Genomic DNA, 17,874 nt, shown 5'->3' with positions numbered 1-17,874 from the left:
GAGACAAGGGGGGTTTAAAAAATGGGGCGGGGGCGCGGCCCGCGGGGCGGCGTGGTGGGGCGAGCGCGGCTGGCGCTGGCGCCGCGGCAGCGGCAGGGGCGGACCGAGTGAAGCGAGCGAGATAAAGAGAAAAATCACCCGCGGGTCGCCAGGACTAGTTGCGGGGGGAGGCGGTGCGGAGACGACGGCGACGCGGTGCCGGTGGCGGGCGACGGCGACGGGCGTGGGGCTGGGCTTGTCGGTTTGCCCGTTTGGGGCAGCGCGCGCGGTCCCGGGGCTGGCGCGAGCGCGACGCGGTCCGTGCGTTTTCGGGGCCGTCGCCGGGTGACGCGGTGGTGGACGGCGGGCGCGGCAAGCTACTACTACTATAGGGCGCGCACGACGGACGCGTGAGGCGTGGCGGTGCACGGAACGGGCGCCGGCGATGCAGGCGGTGGCGTCACGAGTTTGTTCGTTTGCGCGGCGTGTGTAGGCACTAGTAGTAGTATGCCGGTCGACTGTTGGTATAACGGCATCGGTTAAAAACGTCGTGGCACGCCGCGGGACTGACCGAGAAGGCTAACGGAGGGGGCAGGCCCACGCGATGGATGCGACGTGGAGGGGGCGCGGGGGTGAGACAGACCGTCAATCTTCGTCCTGCTCTGACCGGCTCGAATCGTGCCATACCATACGCGGCTGGTAAAGGATAAGGTTTACTAGGAGTAGCGTCAATCGGGCAAATGGGTGCTCGGCTGGCTGCTGCTAGACTGTAGTAGCTCCCGTTGATGCCGAGGCGGTGCTACGTTTGGAGCGAGAGGGGGGATCCCTCGCTTCTGGACGTGCGCCCGCGGGATCCGGCCCGGGAAACGGACGGCGTCTCGTCTTGGAACCCGAGCCCGGCCTCCCCGTGCAGGCGCAGGCGCCGTGCCAGTGCCGCTGCCCCGCCCGGGTCAACGACGCACCACGCACACCCACGCGAGCTGGCCCCGGCGCACCTGTCATCCCCCGCATGAGGCCAACTCCACCGCGCGACCCCAAACGGACGTCCGCTTTGTCCGGATTCTGTCCGTTTGGGGAGGGATTTGGTATCGTATCCGGGCGTGTTCTGGGATGCGGTGGCCGTGTGCCCAGTGTGCGGCCGCATCCATTTGCCCCATCTTGTTCGCGTATATTTCTTTGCAAGTCTTTAAACTTTTTTTATCATTCATTTTTGGTACATCACAATACATCATCACATTTTGACTAGTAAAGCAAGGCCAAATAAAATAAGAACCATAAGAATACATTTGAGAAGATACCCAAGTTTCATAACTGCTCCCTTGAGTTGGTTAGCGCCTTCTCGATGCACTCATTGTTGATCTGTGGAGGAGGCACGACGTTGTCTCCTCCTTTCTTCTTCAAGCCAGAAGTCGACGTTGCTTCCTCACACGTAGTATCGTGCCTTGTTGCTTCTTCGCACGTAGTATCGTGCCTAGACTCTAATCTAGCAACAAGTGCACTTGTCTCATCTAAAGCCTCTAGGCTAGCTAAAAGTGCACGAACATGCACTATATTTCGCTCTATCAACATATCAATGTACTCTTCTTCCCAATACCAAAACTTGCATCCGTTCTACAGAATAAAACTTAAAGTTAGCATCACTAGTCTAATCCAAGAGCACAAACCGAAGCTAAAAGAGCACATACCCCATCGTTTAAGCACTTGATGAACACCCATCCGGGATGCTCCCGCGTTGTAGACTCGCGGCGCACGACCACCCTTGGGCAGTGGTCGCACTTGATGAGGGGCAACGGTGCGCCGACGAGCTTTTGGGCAAGCACCGAGCCCGGTCGGCCGCCATTCGCGTATCTGCCGGCGGACCACCGACGGTGCAGATCCGAGCGGCTAGAGGACGAGCCACTGCCTGCATGTGGCCTTGCGGCCCTGCCAGGGCCTTCCGGCAAGGTGCCCGGCCAGTCCATGGCGCGGCCCGGCCTCCCACAGCCGGGCGAGCTCAAGACCGACCGGATCCGCCCCAAATCCGGCCGACGGGTGCGCAAACAAGGTGGCCGTGCTTGGGTAGCTCGGCGGCGACGAGAGGAAGGGGCTGGGTAAGCGCGCGTCCGAGTTGCACGGCTGCAATGGCAGCGGGCGGCCGGCGGCGGCGAGGGGGGGAGAGGGGAAGAGTGGAGTGGATGCGGCCGGAGGGAGGGAGGGGGCGGATAGAAAAAGGCCCGTCCTGTGCCACCGACGGGCGGGCCAGGGGAGGACACGCGCAGACGACCCGCGCGTCCGTGTGGTGTCCGTTTCACCCCAAAAGCGGCGCAAACTTGAGCCGCGGATGGGTCGAAAGCGGACACAAAACGGACAAAAGTCAGTTTGCGCCCGCGCGCTGGGCCGTCTCGTTTGTCCCTTTTACCCCAAACGGACGAGGGCGGACAGGATAGGGTCGCGCGGTGGAGTTGGCCTGAGCAGCGCGGTCCACCGCTCTAGCCCTCGCTCCCCCGCTCTAGCCCTCGCTCCGCCCCCCGCCGGAGGCCACCAAGCCAGTCGCACTGGTGGTCATTTCGACCCCGGTGACCACTTCCCACCGGTGATCGCTCCGATCCCGTCGTCCAATTCACTTTATGGCCCTCTCCGATCTCAACTTCTCCATTGGGAAAGCTTTCGAGGAATACATCAAGAAGCAGTGCAAGGCAGTCGTCAATGCCCAAGATGGGCCTCGATCTCCAAAGTTCTTCCTCGTGGTGGAATTTACTCGTTCGTTAATCAAGCTAAATCCGGAGTCGGTGGGCCTCATCATTCAAGCTTGTTTTGGCGGCTCTGCCAAGCTTTTTAAGGTATCTCATCTGCGCAATTGGTCATACAAGTTCTGTGTTTCTGCTTCGGAAGTGGGTTTTGAAATTGTTAGAGGTGGCTTCTCCGGAATTGGTCATACATGTCTTCCGATCTTTTTTTCATGAATTTTCTCCTGTGGGGAGAGGGGGATGATGATCTTAAGGATCTTTACCGGCTTTATCATGATGCGGTTAGCAAAAGTTGGACAATTGTGTCCAACGACAAATCTCGTCGATCATATGCTCAAGCTGTTCAACAGCCTCAATTCTTTTCTTCGCAAAATTCACAAAATCCCCGTGATCGTGCCTTGCTGCAGTCAAGTGGCCCTCTTAATTTTGTTTTAACGTCGCCCAATAATGCAGCGTTGGGTGGGGCGGGATCTGCGCGTTTTGAATCTCTGGGCACTGCGGCCCATAGCGCTTCTGGCCTTTTTTGTGTTCGCTGCCTCATGTCGGGTCACTTGAGGCCCAAATGCCAGAACAAGATCCGTTGTAAGGCCTGTAAGACATGGCGGCATATTGCGGTCAACTGTAGATTTCGGGCCGAGATTGTCGTTCCGCATTCCTCTTCTAACATGGCAAATCCCCCCAATTTGGTGTATAATCGGGAATCTGGTAACGATGGTCGGCAGGACCCGCTTGTCAATGCCTCTATCGTTCCATCTTCCCATAATGCCGGCCCTACAGAAAATTTATTGCCCTCTGCTCGGGACTATGCCAATGCTAATTTCCCACCTCTGTCTCACCGCCCTGTCCAATCTCATCAATCGAATCCTCCTTCCTCAGTTTCTTCATTGCTCCATCCCTCCAACCTTGCTCCGGCGAGGTCGTCAACCATGGCAAACTTTCCCTTCGATCCTACACCTTTCCTTCTTCCCGACACTCAAGCTATCAAAGTAGAAGGGAGGCCAGCGCGTGCACGGGTCATCCATGGGGAAATGCAGTTGTCCAATGAAAATCTCGCCATCGCCACTCTGGTGCCAATGGCCCAAGGTGAAGTTGCCTTTGTCAATGTCCGAGAGGTTCTCAGTGATTTCTTGGTTCCCGAAAGGGTTGTGTTCTCCTCTATTTCCAAATGCCCTTTTGGTCAAGCGTTTGTCAGATGCAACAGTAAAGCAGACAGAGATTCTTTAGTTAACAGGAGCCCGCATCCTTTTGATAACATTCACATTGTTTTCGAGAAGCATGATCAGGGTATGAACTGGAGGAAGTTCAATCTGGCCAGAGACTGTTGGTTGTTGTTAGTTGGTTTCCCAACAGATCTTCATTGCATGTCTGAACTTAACAATGTTGTCTCCAGTTTTGGCAAGTTGCTTTCTTGGGATAGAGTAAAGACCACAGATGCAGCTGTTGCAGTGAAGGTTAGAATCGATGCTCTTTCGGATGTTCCAGCCAGTTTGGCAGTTACTGGGGATAAACACTTTGAAGGAGAATCATGGACCTGCCCTGTCATCATTTTTCAGGAGGAGTTGTTGGGAGGGGGACCCCCTGATGAGGATCCCGTTCCTGTGGATGGCAACCCACACCCACGACCTCCAGAGTAGCACCATCATCCAACCAGCACAATCTTTTCTTTGGGCCCATTCCGCAACATGAGAACAATGAGCAGCCTGACAATGCTCAGCATGGTAAAAATGAAGAGGCAGAAAATGCAGACGATCTTGGTTGGGACCATTGGGCAATGCCCCCAAACATTGGTAATGTGCTGATCCAGGATCATCACGTTGTTGCGCCGCAAGCTGTAGAGATGGATCACAGTGGCCTCACGCTCTCCCTCGGTATTGACTCCAATAGTGTTGAGACTGCAAATTCAGTTCAGGGCGCCGCTAATCTTCAGTTATTTGGTAACTTGATTGCTCCACACGATCCGCTAGTGTTACTGCCTGAGCTGCAGCTTCGAGATCTTAACTTGCTAGTTGAGGAAGGTCTGCAGCAGCCCGAGCCCCCCCTTGCTCTGCAACTTATTGACCTGCCTGTTGTGGTTGTGCAGCAAGAGCTACCAGATGTTGCAGTTTTTGTGCAACAAGATTTGATGCATGTTGCTGCAACTGTTGATCAACTGCCTCTGCTTCAGCCGCCCCATGAGTTGCCACAAGTTCAGAATCCAATTGTTCAGATGTCGATTAGCACCATGCCTGAAGATCAAGTGTTTATGGCTCCAGTGGTTACTCATAAAGACCACATTCTTCAGAATGAGGCTGTTGGTGCTTCTGCTGAGCTTCAGGGAGAAACTCTGGATATTCTTCGAGTAGGTGATACTGCTGCTGCTGTCTGCCATGCTGAAAAGAGCAAAGCTTCTGACCTACCTAGCCCAGATTCAGGTAGCTCCAACCCTCCTCCTGGATTTCCACTTCCCATCTATAAAGACACTATTAATGTTGGAGCTTGTCAACTATTGCCTGATGTTGCAGACCCAATTATGCAGAAGATGTTCCTGCCTCAAGCTAAGGAGGATCTGCACAAAGACTGCACCAGTACAGAGGTAGCTGAGCTCTAGAAGAAGCTCTTTGCTCCAGTTGGGCAGCACAGGGAGGTGACTCAGGTACCTAATGAGTGGGAAAATTTTATTGCTCTTGCTCTGCTTTCACCAGACAAATTTGAGTGGGCCAAACAGTTGCTTTCTTCTCAGTTATGGAAGTTTATTTCTGAACAATCTGATAGCTCCAACTTAAAACCGTTTGTGGTGCCTAAAAAATGTGACTCTGTCCTGCAGCCCTCTTGCCAGACTCAGAATGTCAAGGAGGTGCCTCTTCCAAGTGTTTCTGCCACTCCACCTTCCAAGGCTTCATCTGTAGGAATGTCTTCTAGCACTTCTGCCATCCAAGTATACAGAAAGAGGAAGGATAAAGCTCCACTCATTGAATCTCAGGTGAGAAGAAGCTGTCGAATTCAACAACTGAATCATGGTTACAGAAAGAAAACTTGCATGGACAGAAACCGTTTACCTTGCAATATTAATCCTCCATCTTTACCCAGCAAAGTGGTTAAAAATCTCTCTATTACATTTTGCAAGGTTCCTAAGAAAGAATGCTCAGATGATGCTCTCCACCAGCCCAAGAAGAAAAAAGGAGGCAAGGGCAAAGAGGAGAAGGAGCTGAGCAAGAAGGGTTCACCGAAGGGGGGAGTGTCCAGCCCTGCATGATCTTTTATTAGGGGCCCTCGCTAGTTTCCTTTTGAGTTATGTGTGTAATGATCTTGTCCTATCAAGTGACTTTATGTAAGCCCGTGTTCTGGGGAGATGTTACTTTGGCACTTTTAGCTCTGTTGCAGACTGAGATCTTTAAGTTATGCAAGATTGCTCGGTTATATCATATTCAGTTATCAGTGCATTTCTCTCATGAATAAGTAGTGGAAAATTTTGAACTAGAAATATTAGAGGCATCAATGATAAAGATAAGTGGTTAGCCATCAAAAATAAAACTGATGAGACCAATTGTGACCTGCTTTGCATCCAAGAAACAAAGAGAGAGTTGTTTGACAGCAGATATCTTAAGCAGTTCTGCCCAAAACGTCTGAATAAGTTTGACTATCAACCTTCTGTTGGTGCTTCAGGAGGGCTGCTAGTAGTCTGGAATGATTCTCTTTTCTCTAGAGAAACTATTTCCAAAAACTCCTTCTCCATTTCCATTCGATTCACATCCAAACTCTCTTCTGACACCTGGACTCTATCAAACATCTATGGTCCTTGTCTTTCTGTTGACATGGCTATTTTCATGGACTGGTTTTCTAATATTCAGATACCTGATGATTGTAATTGGTTGATGCTTGGGGACTTCAACTATATTCGGTATCCTTCTAACAGGAATAGAGGGGGGGGGGGGTAATATTAATGATATGCTCTTATTTAATGAAGCAATCACCAATTTGGGCCTTCTTGAAATTCCTTTGAAGGGCAAAGCATTTACTTGGAGCAACATGCAAGAAGCCTCTTTACTGGAAAAGCTTGATTGGGTTTTCTCTTCTGAAGCTTGGACTTCCAACTTTCCAAACACTATGGTCTTACCACTCTCAAAGCCTATTTCTGACTATGTACCTTGCATCATCAAGATTGGCACCATGATCCCCAAATCAAAGATTTTCAGGTTTGAAAATTACTGGATGCAGATCGACAGTTTCAAGGACACTGTGAAAAATATTTGGCAGGAGGATGTTAATGAAACTGATAGTGCTAAGAGAATCACTACAAAGTTAAAAAGATTGAGGAAAGGACTGAAGATTTGGGCCAAAGATCTGTCTCAGTTGTCAAAACTTATTCAAGCCTGTAATGATCTCATTCTGCTTTATGATACTATTGAAGATTGTAGATCTTTATCAACTGTTGAATGGAATGGTAGAGAAATTATTAAGCAGCACCTTCTAAATCTTTTGGAAATGCAAAGAGCTTACTGGAGACAAAGAGCAACAATTAGATGGATTTTGCAAGGGGAAGCAAATACCAAATATCTGAAAGTTAATGCTACTATCAATTACAGGAGAAATTATATTGCTAGTTTACGGGATGATGCTGGTACTATGCAAGATGATCATCAAGCTAAAGCTGCAATTCTATGGAGAGCTTTCAAACAGAGGCTCAATACTTCTGTGCCCACTTTTAACCTTCTCAGCCTGGACTCCCTTATTGAAAAGGTGCCTGAACTAGTTGAGCTTGACAGGCCATTTACCAAAGAGGAAATTGATGCAGTAGTTAATGATCTGCCTTCTGACAAGGCACCAGGGCCAGATGGCTTCAACACTGATTTCATCAAGCATTGCTGGGATATGATTGCTCCAGATTTCTACAAGCTAATTGAAGATTTCTATAATGGCAATTTAAACTTGCAAAGCATCAACTCTTCTTTTATTACTCTGTTGCCCAAAAAGGAAGCCCCTGTGCATGCTAATGATTTCAGACCAATCTCTTTGCTAAACTGCTCCATCAAAATCATTACAAAGCTTCTGGCTAATAGACTGCAGACTGTCATACTAAAATTGGTTATTCAGAATCAATATGGATTTCTTAAGAAGAGATCAATTCAGGATTGTTTGGCATGGTCATATGAATTCATTCATCAATGTCATCAATCAGGACAAGATTTAATTATTCTGAAATTGGATTTTGAGAAAGCTTTTGATATGATTGAGCATGAAGCTATCAGGAAACTGCTCATTGCTAGGGGCTTTGGACCTAGGTGGATTATGTGGATGGATATGATTTTTTCTTCTGGGCTTTCTTCAGTGTTGCTCAATGGTGTCCCTAGAAAACAGTTCCTCTGTAAAAGAGGGGTCAGGCAAGGGGATCCTCTCTCACCTTTATTGTTTGTCATAGCTGCTGATCTGCTCCAAACAATTCTCAATGAAGCAATGAAGGCTGGTCTGATCTCTGCCCCTCTGCATGTTAATGTTGATCAGGATTTTCCTATAATTCAATATGCAGATGATATAGTCCTTGTTATGCATGCTAATGCTGCTCAATTACATCAGCTCAAAAAATTTCTCATGTACTTCAGCACCTTCACTGGCCCGAGGGTTAATTACGAAAAATCAGTAATTGTCCCCATCAACACTACAAATGACAAAATGCTGGATTTGGCTAACATTATGGGTTGCAAAGTTGGCTCTCTCCCCTTCACATATTTTGGTTTACCTCTCTGTCTCTCCAAACCAAAGATTGAGGATTTTATGCCCATTATGCAAAGAATTGAAAGAAGGCTGGCCGGTTGTTCCTCCCTCTTATCATATGGGGACAAGCTAGTTCTGGTTAAGTCTGTGTTTTACAGCTTGCCCATTTTCTTCATGTGTACTCTAGCACTGCCCTCTGGTGTCATGGAGCGGATTAAGAAATATCTCAAACATTTCTTCTGGAGGAAATATGGTATAGAAGACAGAGGCACTGCCCTGATTGCTTGGGACAAAGTTTGCCAGCCCAAAGAAAAAGGAGGTCTGGGAGTTTTGGATATTGCAATGCGTAACAAATGCTTACTTATGAAACAGGTCCACAAATTCTTAAATCAATAGGATATTCCTTGGGTCAAATTGATTTGGGAGGCTTATTATCCAGATAGAATGATTTCCACTACTTCACAAGGATCTTTTTGGTGGAAAAGTATTCTCAAGTTAGTGCCTGAATTTAGGCAGGCTGCTGTCTCCAAGCTAGGATCTGGGAACATTGTTAGATTTTGGATTGACAATTGGAATCATGGCATATTGAAAGACAGATTCCCACAGTTGTTCTCTTTCAGCAGACATGAGGAAATTTCAGTGCAAAAAATCAAAGGCTTGGAGGAGGTCTCTGAACATTTTTTTACCCCATTGTCCATTCAAGCGCACCAGCAATTTCAAGAGCTATCTGCCATCCTGCAAGCCACCAATCTGAATGACTCTGTGGACAAATGGTGTTTCCCATGGAACAAGCAGAATGATGGATTCTCTGCTATTCAAATGTATGGTCATTTGCAAGGAAAAGAGGTAGCCTCTCCACTGTTCAAGAATATTTGGAAAAGTGCTGCTATGTTAAGATACAAGATCTTTCTTTGGCTACTATTGCATGATAGAGTAAATGTCAGGAATCTTCTCTTTAGAAAACAGTTCCATTTGCCAAGCTATAATTGTGAACTCTGTAACTGTTCTTGTGAGGAAACCAGCCTTCATCTGTTCTGGGACTGCCCTTTTGCTCTTCAATGCTGGGATTCAATTGTCCCTTCTAAAGTCAGAGGCATCAATGTTTTCGATGAAATTAACTTGTTATTAAGCCAATTACCCAAGCAGTTCACAATGAGCATCATCACCATGGGTTGCTGGCACATTTGGATGCAGAGAAACTCCAAAAATTTGAAAGCGTAAAACCCATCAGTTCAAGCATGGAGAAACCTTCTCAGAGATGATCTCAAGTTGTTACTCCTCAGAACCAAAGAAAAAGACAGAGATGCTTTCAGAGGATGGATTACAGATAATCTAACTTAATTTATCATGGATTCTCCTAGAGCTGGTTTTGGTTAGATGGTGGAGTTTGTATTTTATTTTCTTTGATGTACATTACTTTGCTTACTTTTGAATGAAATTTACCGTAGAACGATTGTTCTACAGTTTTTGGTTTAAAAAAAAAGCAGCGCGCTCGCAGGCACGCAACCACGGGTGGCGGCGGCTCCGGTGCGCCGGCCCGGGCGGGCGCACGGGGAGTGGGGCGGAAGCGACGCGACGGCGGGGCGTGTGCGGCGTCGGCCTTCGGGCCACCATCGCCTCGGCTTCACGCGCGCGCGCTCGTGCACGGGCTGGGACGGGATGCGTGCGAGATGCTTCGGCCGCGCGCGGATGCTCCTCGTTAACCGTGGCTGGAGTATCCCACGGTCACCGTGCGGGGCACGTTTTCCTGTAACTGGATCGATCTACAAGCGGGCCGGCACGCGCGCGCGTATATGCGGACGAGAATCAGCAAGAGCAACCGCTCAAAAAAAAAAATCAGCAAGAGCAAAGGGTGGCGACAACTGTAGTATGCGAGTGCTGCAAACGGCATGCGTGTCATAGCGAACAATTTTTTTGCATACAAAATAGATTTCGTAAAACGAGTTACCATGACACCTTATTATTCCCCTAGAAAAAGACACCTTATATTGCCCTAGCAAAAAATAAGAGAGAGACCTTATTATCCATAATGCACTTTTCAACCACAAGGACCAACACGGCCCGAATTTTCAATGGATGTTGCTACGTGTCACTGCTTCATTTATTATCAATGTCTGATAAACAAAGCAGACAGAGAACTGTCTTGATTTCTTGTAATGCCAGGCTCAAAAGTTCTCCATCCGCGCAGCATAGCAGCAAAAGTAGGCATTTCTTTTGATACTTACTCACATGTGACTAAATCTATCACCATCCGAGTACTACTATCACGGGCTGGCTCGCACATTTTTCTTGTTCATCAGATGGGCAGGCGGCTAACGCACTAATGTCACCTGACAGGAGACCCTGGAGTGAACGCTCGTTTCCCCTGGAAGGGTGGTGGAGGGGGTGGCGGGGAGCGGACGATTTGATTCGCTGGTAGAAGCCCCCCAGCGTGACCTAGACCTGTGCATGGACAGCCCGGCCCGGAGGCCCGACATCCGGGTCGGGTTAGGGGTCAAGTTCTGGCCCGAAGCCAGAAAAAAAACAAAATGACCATAAATGTATATATTATGTACATTTTATTATTTTAATATCCTAAATATTATTATTTTAATTGAAAAATGTAACTGTTCATATGTTTTGGGCCAGGCCAGGTCGAGCACAGGCTTGGGATTTTTGCTTCGGGCTTTGACAAGCCCGGCACGAAAGAGGTCATGCCGATGAATGATCAGGTTTAGCGTGACCCTCGGTGGCCCGTTCGGCAATTTGCTAGGCCTCCCCAACGCCATCCTTACTGCAAACAAGAAACGCAAGCAGTCCAAAGAATCAGAAAAAAAAGAAAAATAATACAGTAATGTTTGCTAACAAACAAAAAAAATTACCATGATATAGCATGAATTTTCCCATTGTGTGTACATAGTAATAAAAACAAAACAAAATGGACATACGAGTAGAACAAAGAGATTTCCTACAAAAAATTGCCATCGGATATGTATAAAATTTGCCATGGTAAATAGGCATATTAAGTTCTCATCAGAAAATGTCTATAATTTGCCATTTTGGTATAGAACACGTTGGCATACAGTAGTACAAGAAGTCATATGAAAACACATCAGGAAGTTTGCCGTGCTCCATGGTAAACACAAGCACATAACACTTTTGTGATGATCCATGGCAACAAACTATATAAAAGCATGTACAAAAGGATGGCAAAAAAACATAAAAGATGTTCTCTAATTAAAAAAAGGTATGAACGAGTGAAATGGCAATTTCTTAAAAAAAAAACAGATGCCTATATGTAGGCAAAATACAGAAAAAAAAAACTGGACATGGAAAATATCAATATTGTTTTAATAGTGACATGGCAAAAAAATTGAAATACCATATCACTAGATAAATTTTTCTAAAATTTTCCATGTGATAAACACAAATTTACCTTTATTTTTTGGTAGATGCAAAACAAAAAATGCCTATGTATACATGTTATGTACAACGAAATTTCCATGATCCATGGCAAATGCTTTATAAAAAAAAGAACACAGACCAAATTTGCCACCGCAAAAATATAGGTGTCAATATTTTTTCCATGATAAATTCAATAAAAAACACTACATACAACGTATTGGCCGTGGTATATACTCCCTCTGTAAACAAATATAAAAGCGTCTAGATCAAGCTCTTATTTTTCTTTACGACGGGAGTAAAATGCAGCGGTACAACGGTGGATCATGCATGCATACCAAAACGACAGTTACGCCGTTGATTCTCATCTGCGGTGCGATGTGTGTTGACCGTGTCCTTTTTATTCTAAGAACACGCTCTCGCTTGCTTGATGCTCGTTGAGCTGTACAATCATGGCAGGGAAACATTAACCAACGATGGTTTTCTGCAAACTTGCATGTGAAAATGACACCATGTCGTACTGAGAGTCATGGTTGGTGCTCAAACTTCAGGGAGGGGAACACTGCTTGCTTCTGACAGGAGAAAGTGTCGGACACATGCCTCCTCTCCCTAACCTCTGTTGTACACAAGCGGTTCAGCCATAGGTCTCGCTCCTTAACTCTGTGTCAGTTGATCATCAGCTTAGCATGTGGGGAAGATCAATCATCAACTGCCCCATCATAATTAATCAATGAAGAGCCCCTCCTTCCTGCGAGCTTCTCGTCGGTTGCCCCACGTGAGGAACTGGAGCTCCTTAGCTGGAGAACAGATGGATCAAGAGAGGCAGTAAGCATATCTTACTCCGATTAATCATAGTGGTCTAGGGGTAATGGAGGACCAGCTCCGGGGTCTATGGTGCCTCCTAGCCGAGCCGTACACAGTAGGTACGAACATGCATGATGCTGATGTGATTGTCCGTAACACAAAGCAGGGCGCTTTACACTATTGCATCGCTAGTCCTACTAATTAATCTCTGCTGTTGATGGAACTGACCGACAGGAGATGACACCCATAGCTACTTAACTACACCACGAAATCACCTGTAGTGGAATCCACGTACAGCAAAAGGAGCCTTGTCGAGGATGCATGCATGCATGCATGCTCGGTTGTTCGTACGCAGGCATGCAAAAGATAACTGGGCTTTGATTTTTTTTTTCTCTTCTCTTCATGGAAAGATAGCTGGGCTTTACGGTCGCACTCACATGCAAGGATTCCCACGCTTGATAAGCTGCTTGATCGCCGCGCACGTCCGAGGATTTCGTACACATGGTCGACAGTACTGATCGATGGAAGATCATGCATGCTCCATCAATAGAGCGCATAGGGTTAATCATTGGTTAATTGTGAGGGTGTCATGGCAAAGCATGAAGCCACCAATGAGCCGTGCATTTGGACATGATGGATTAGACAGTAGGCTAGCTCTGGTCCAGTGGATGCAGAGCAGGCGGCCGGCAAGGCATGTGCAGGGGCCAGGCGGGCTCGTCCGCTCTTGCTCGATCGCCAGTAGTGCCATGTGCCGAGCGCGTGTGCGTGTATATACGCCAGTAGTGCCGTTGCATTTCATACATGATTAGTCTATATATATACTCGTACGTATCCAGCCAGGATCGGTCCAGCTGTGCGGCACCACATGTACAGTACAACGTACACACACAAACCGACCAACTAGCTAAGTACTACCTAGCCTGCTGTGTTGCCGGCCGGCCGTTGGTACCTGTTGATGGATGCAGGAGGTGACCTTCGAAAGACTGAGCCGGCATATCATCTTGAGATTTACGAAGCCACCGTAGCCGCCTCGTTATCGACGGGAACGTCTCCTCCCACTGAAAACGCATTGCCGAAAATCCTGAAATAAATCCAGAAATAATGCGAGCACCAGGATTTGAACCCTGGTGGGTTGGGGATACCACTGTCCACCTAACCATCTCAACCATAGGTTGGTTCACGCCGCGCAACTGATTAACTTGGCCAATTTGGATGCACTAAGTACACTAGTACTCCTCGTAGAGTACAATACATGTAGCATGTTACCGTCATACGCGATACGCTCACGCTGGCACGCGCAAAGGGTCGGCTAAGCCAGCCAGCTCGTCGATCTTAGGGCATCTCCAGCCGTTCGGCCCCCCAGGGCGCCTAAATAGAGCGGCCTGGGGGCGTGCCGGTGCTAGTCCGGCCCCTGGGGGCGACCTAGCTCCCAGTCACGCCCCCACGCGCCGGCCCCAGGATGCGGGAAATTCAAACTTGGTCGTTCCCGCTCTCAAAAGACGCCGCAAATCCGGCGATCGAACGGCGTAGTCTAGCGTTACAAAAAACAGAGCGCCGCCGTGCGCAACGATTCACTCAGCGGGGTCGGCTCCAGGCGTTGGCAGAGTCGGCGTGCGCGGGCTCATCGGTGTCGGAGCTGCTTCGGTGCAGGGCTGCGTCGGCGCGGCTTCGGCACTGCTGGGCGGCGATGTAGAGGCGTCGTTCGGGCTTGGCATCCGTGTCGTCGTGGGCGTCGGCGGCGGCGCCGGCGTTGCCGTCGGCAGCTCGTTTAGGATGAGGCCGCGCTGCACCAGGTACCACGCCTTGAGCTTCTCGTCGTTGCTCTGGAGCATGTCCGCCCCGCTCATCAGAAAAGCCATGTCGGTGTTCCTCTTCTTCGCGGCGACGTTCGTCCGGAGCAGGTCGAGCTTGATGGCGTTGTTGTTCATTAGCGACGACCACCGCGCCTCGGTCTTCTCTTCGCATAGGACGGCCCGGGCCTGGGTGTCGGCGAGTCAATGCTCGATGGACTCCTGCACTCGCGCGGTTGCCGCGTCGGCGCTTTTCCCCTTCTTTGCCAATTTGTGGCCGTCCAGCCGTCCCTCTGACGCGCCCGGAGTCGTCGCGTCTGGCTTGTATGTCTCCTTGGCCTTGTCGAGGGCACGTCGGACTTCCGCTCACTTCTCGCACTTGTCAATGCGCTTGTAGACGTGGAGGTGCTTGAAGTCGGCGTCTTGGTTGTCGCCCCGATACATGGCGAACATACGCAGCAGCTGTGCGGAGGGACAAACAGTTGGTGGGCGGCGGGCGTAGGGGACGAAGATACGCGGGCGAACGGCGTGCGTACCTGATCCTCAACGCTGGCGCCGCTCTCCGAGCGAGCCGCGACCTCGTCGACGATTCCATGCCATTTGTTGCACGCCAAATGGATACGCCCCTAATGTTTCGCCATCGCCTTGGAGCCGCGCTGCATGTAGACGCCTTTGAAGTAGGGGTCGACAAGCTTCCGCTCGTCGAACTCGGCCTTGATGTAGTCCCAGTACATGTCCAAGCTCTGGTTCGCGCCGGTGGTCGGGTCGAGGCAGACGACTTTCCATGCTTCGGCGAGGCATTCCTCCTCCTTGGACGTCCACTTGATGCGCGGTTCGCCTGACCTAGCCGCCCGCTTCTTCTTCCGGCGCCCCTTCGTCGGAACAGGAGCCGGCTCCTCCTCCTCCTCCTCGTCCTCCTCGGGTTCCTGCGCGTCGTCGCCGTAGACGTAGCCGAGCTCGGCCTCCATGTCGCCGTTGAGGTCCACTACCTCGTCCTGGGTGGCGAACCCGGGAGACGCGGCGGCCGCGGTCGATCCTGTCGCGATGATGTCGTCCATGTCGGCTCCCGTGTCGTCGGCGTCGCCGAGGTGCGAGAAGGGCAGCGATTCGCGGTAGAGATGGGGCGTCGGTGTGGACGCGTAGGAGGCGGGCGTCGAGTAGTTGTATGGAGGGTACTGCACGCCGACGAGGGCGGGCGAGGGCGTGCGCGTAGCGGGGTGACCATGAGGGAAGGTCACGTTTGGGATGAACCCACCGTGCGCGTCGCCGTCGGCGTAGCCGGGCGACGATGAACCCCATGGAGATCCGGCGCCTTGCTGTCCCCAGGGCGCGTACTGGGCATGGCTGACGACGGGTGGATTCATCCCCGCCTGGTCGACCGATGAGGAAGACGCCGCCGCGCGCGCCGCGTTGTCGCGGGCCTTCTTGGCTATGGCCCTGTTCCGCCTGTCGGCGGTGACTGCTTCGCGCCGCTGAACTTCCACCCTCCACCCGGCGTTCGACAGGCCTGGTGGCTTCGATGGCGGCGCCCTCGGCTTCCTCTGCTTCGGCTGGGCCATGGCGCTAGTCGCGGTTGCCGCCGCGCGCGGCATGGCGTACTTCTTCGGCGGCATGGCGTGCTTCTTCGCGGCGAGCGGGAGGGGGTTTGGCGGGAGAAAGGGAGAGAATGGCGGAAGGGAGGCGAGTGAGCGGGAGAGATGCGAGGAAAAAGCGTCAAGAAACAGCGGGAAAAGGCCCTCGGGTCGCTTCCAGGGCGGGCCCACGCGTCTTTTTCGCTTGTGCCGGCTCCCCAAGCGCCCCCCAGGGCGCCGGGTTCGGCCTGGGTCCGCCGGCACCAGTTTTGGCCCGAGCCGGCGAAAAACGGGCTTCTGGGGGCACGACTGGGGCCTTTTTTTGGTGCCGACGCGGCAAAATCGCCTGGGAACGGCCTGTTGGGGGCGCGGCTGAAGATGCCCTATCTGCGCTGCTGCGAGATGAAGAAGCCAGACCCATCTACGCTTAGATTTTTTTTGTTTAAGGTTCGTGTGGGTCCTATTGGTCGGACGGATAACCGAATTTGTTGACAGACAGAGAAATGTCTTCTGAGCCGCAATGAATTCGTGCCTGCCGGCAGGCCGTCGGCGGGATCTCCTCAACCAGTGGGGGAGTCTCTGAAAAAATGTTCCACCAACACAGTTGTTGACCAGGCAGGCCTCAGACGGTGGCCCTTTGTGCTTGGGGGGCTCCTGTGTCTCCAATCACCATGCCACCAATTTTTATTTTGAAACGAGGCAAAAGATTTGCCATTTTCATTGATTAAGAAGGAGTGAGAGTTGCCCGGTTAATTGACGGAAAACCGGGCTAAAACTGATACAATCCAACCCACATAACATGGGTATCACTGGCCAACCTGGCCACCGACATGGGATTATAGAGCTACAAAGACAGCTGCACCGAAACCATGACGACACATGCCAACAGAAGGCCACACGCGCGAACAACTGACAGCTCCGACTTTGACGGCGATCATCACAAGGGAATATGCAGGACTTGCGCCGACCGTGCCTGCCGTAGCCGACCACCGAGCGCCTGTCATCGTCACCGCATGGACAACTCCACCGCAACTCCGACTTCAAAGCAACCAAGCAACCAACGGAAGAGCACCTCGGACACGCCGGAAAGATCCGACTACCGAAGCCCGAGCCGCGACCAAAGCTCCTCTCGACGCCATCATCGTTGCCAAACAGAAATCAGCGCCCCCGAGATGGCCGCCTCAGCAAACTACGCGGCGAAGATGCCGCAACCCACGCGGCGAAGATGCCGCAACCCACGCGGCAAAGATGCCGCCATCCACTGGTCTCCAGGTTGTGGCCGGCTCCGAGACGATGCCCCCAAGGAGGAAGAAGACGTGAAGGCGCCTTCATCGCCCGATCTCGAAGATCTGAGGTTTCCCTCCAAAGCCAAGGCCGCGGGGAGGGGGGAGGAGCACCACACATCAGCAACGCTTCCAAGAAAGAGCACGACGCCCACGGGCGTCGCCGTCGCCAGATCTGGCAGAGGCCGGACATAGGATTTCTCCTGGAGATGCTCAACCACCACCTGCCCGCACCAACACAGCCAACGAACCCTATCCTGCCGAGGCCGACCTCGAACTGGTCGTGGGATCCCGAGACCCACCACGCCCAGATGCGCGCACCACCCCCGAGCCGAAGCCGCTTCCACCAAATCCGGGGCCGCCGCCCCGGCAGCCACCACCATGTCGGGCTGGCAAACTGGCCAGCACCACAGCACCAAGCCGGGAGGGGGGCCGCCACCCCGCCCCAACCCGCCGAGCAGGGCTGCCGGGCCGAAGCCGGAGCACCCCACTGCAGTCGCATCACCGCCGGGAGGAGCCTCGTCAAGCAGCCAGGAGCCACCGTCCACATCCCCACTCGCCGGATCCACGCGCCAGGAGCCGCCGGAGCGCCGCCAATCGCCATGCCGTCCCCGCCAGATCCCGTCGAGGTGCATCAAGGCCGCACCCGACG

The sequence above is a fragment of the Triticum dicoccoides genome, chromosome 7B, assembly GCF_002162155.2.
Source record: "Triticum dicoccoides isolate Atlit2015 ecotype Zavitan chromosome 7B, WEW_v2.0, whole genome shotgun sequence".
Classification (NCBI taxonomy): Eukaryota; Viridiplantae; Streptophyta; class Magnoliopsida; order Poales; family Poaceae; genus Triticum; species Triticum dicoccoides.
The sequence above is the reverse complement of the archived record's forward strand: the minus strand, read 5'-3'. Positions refer to the sequence as shown.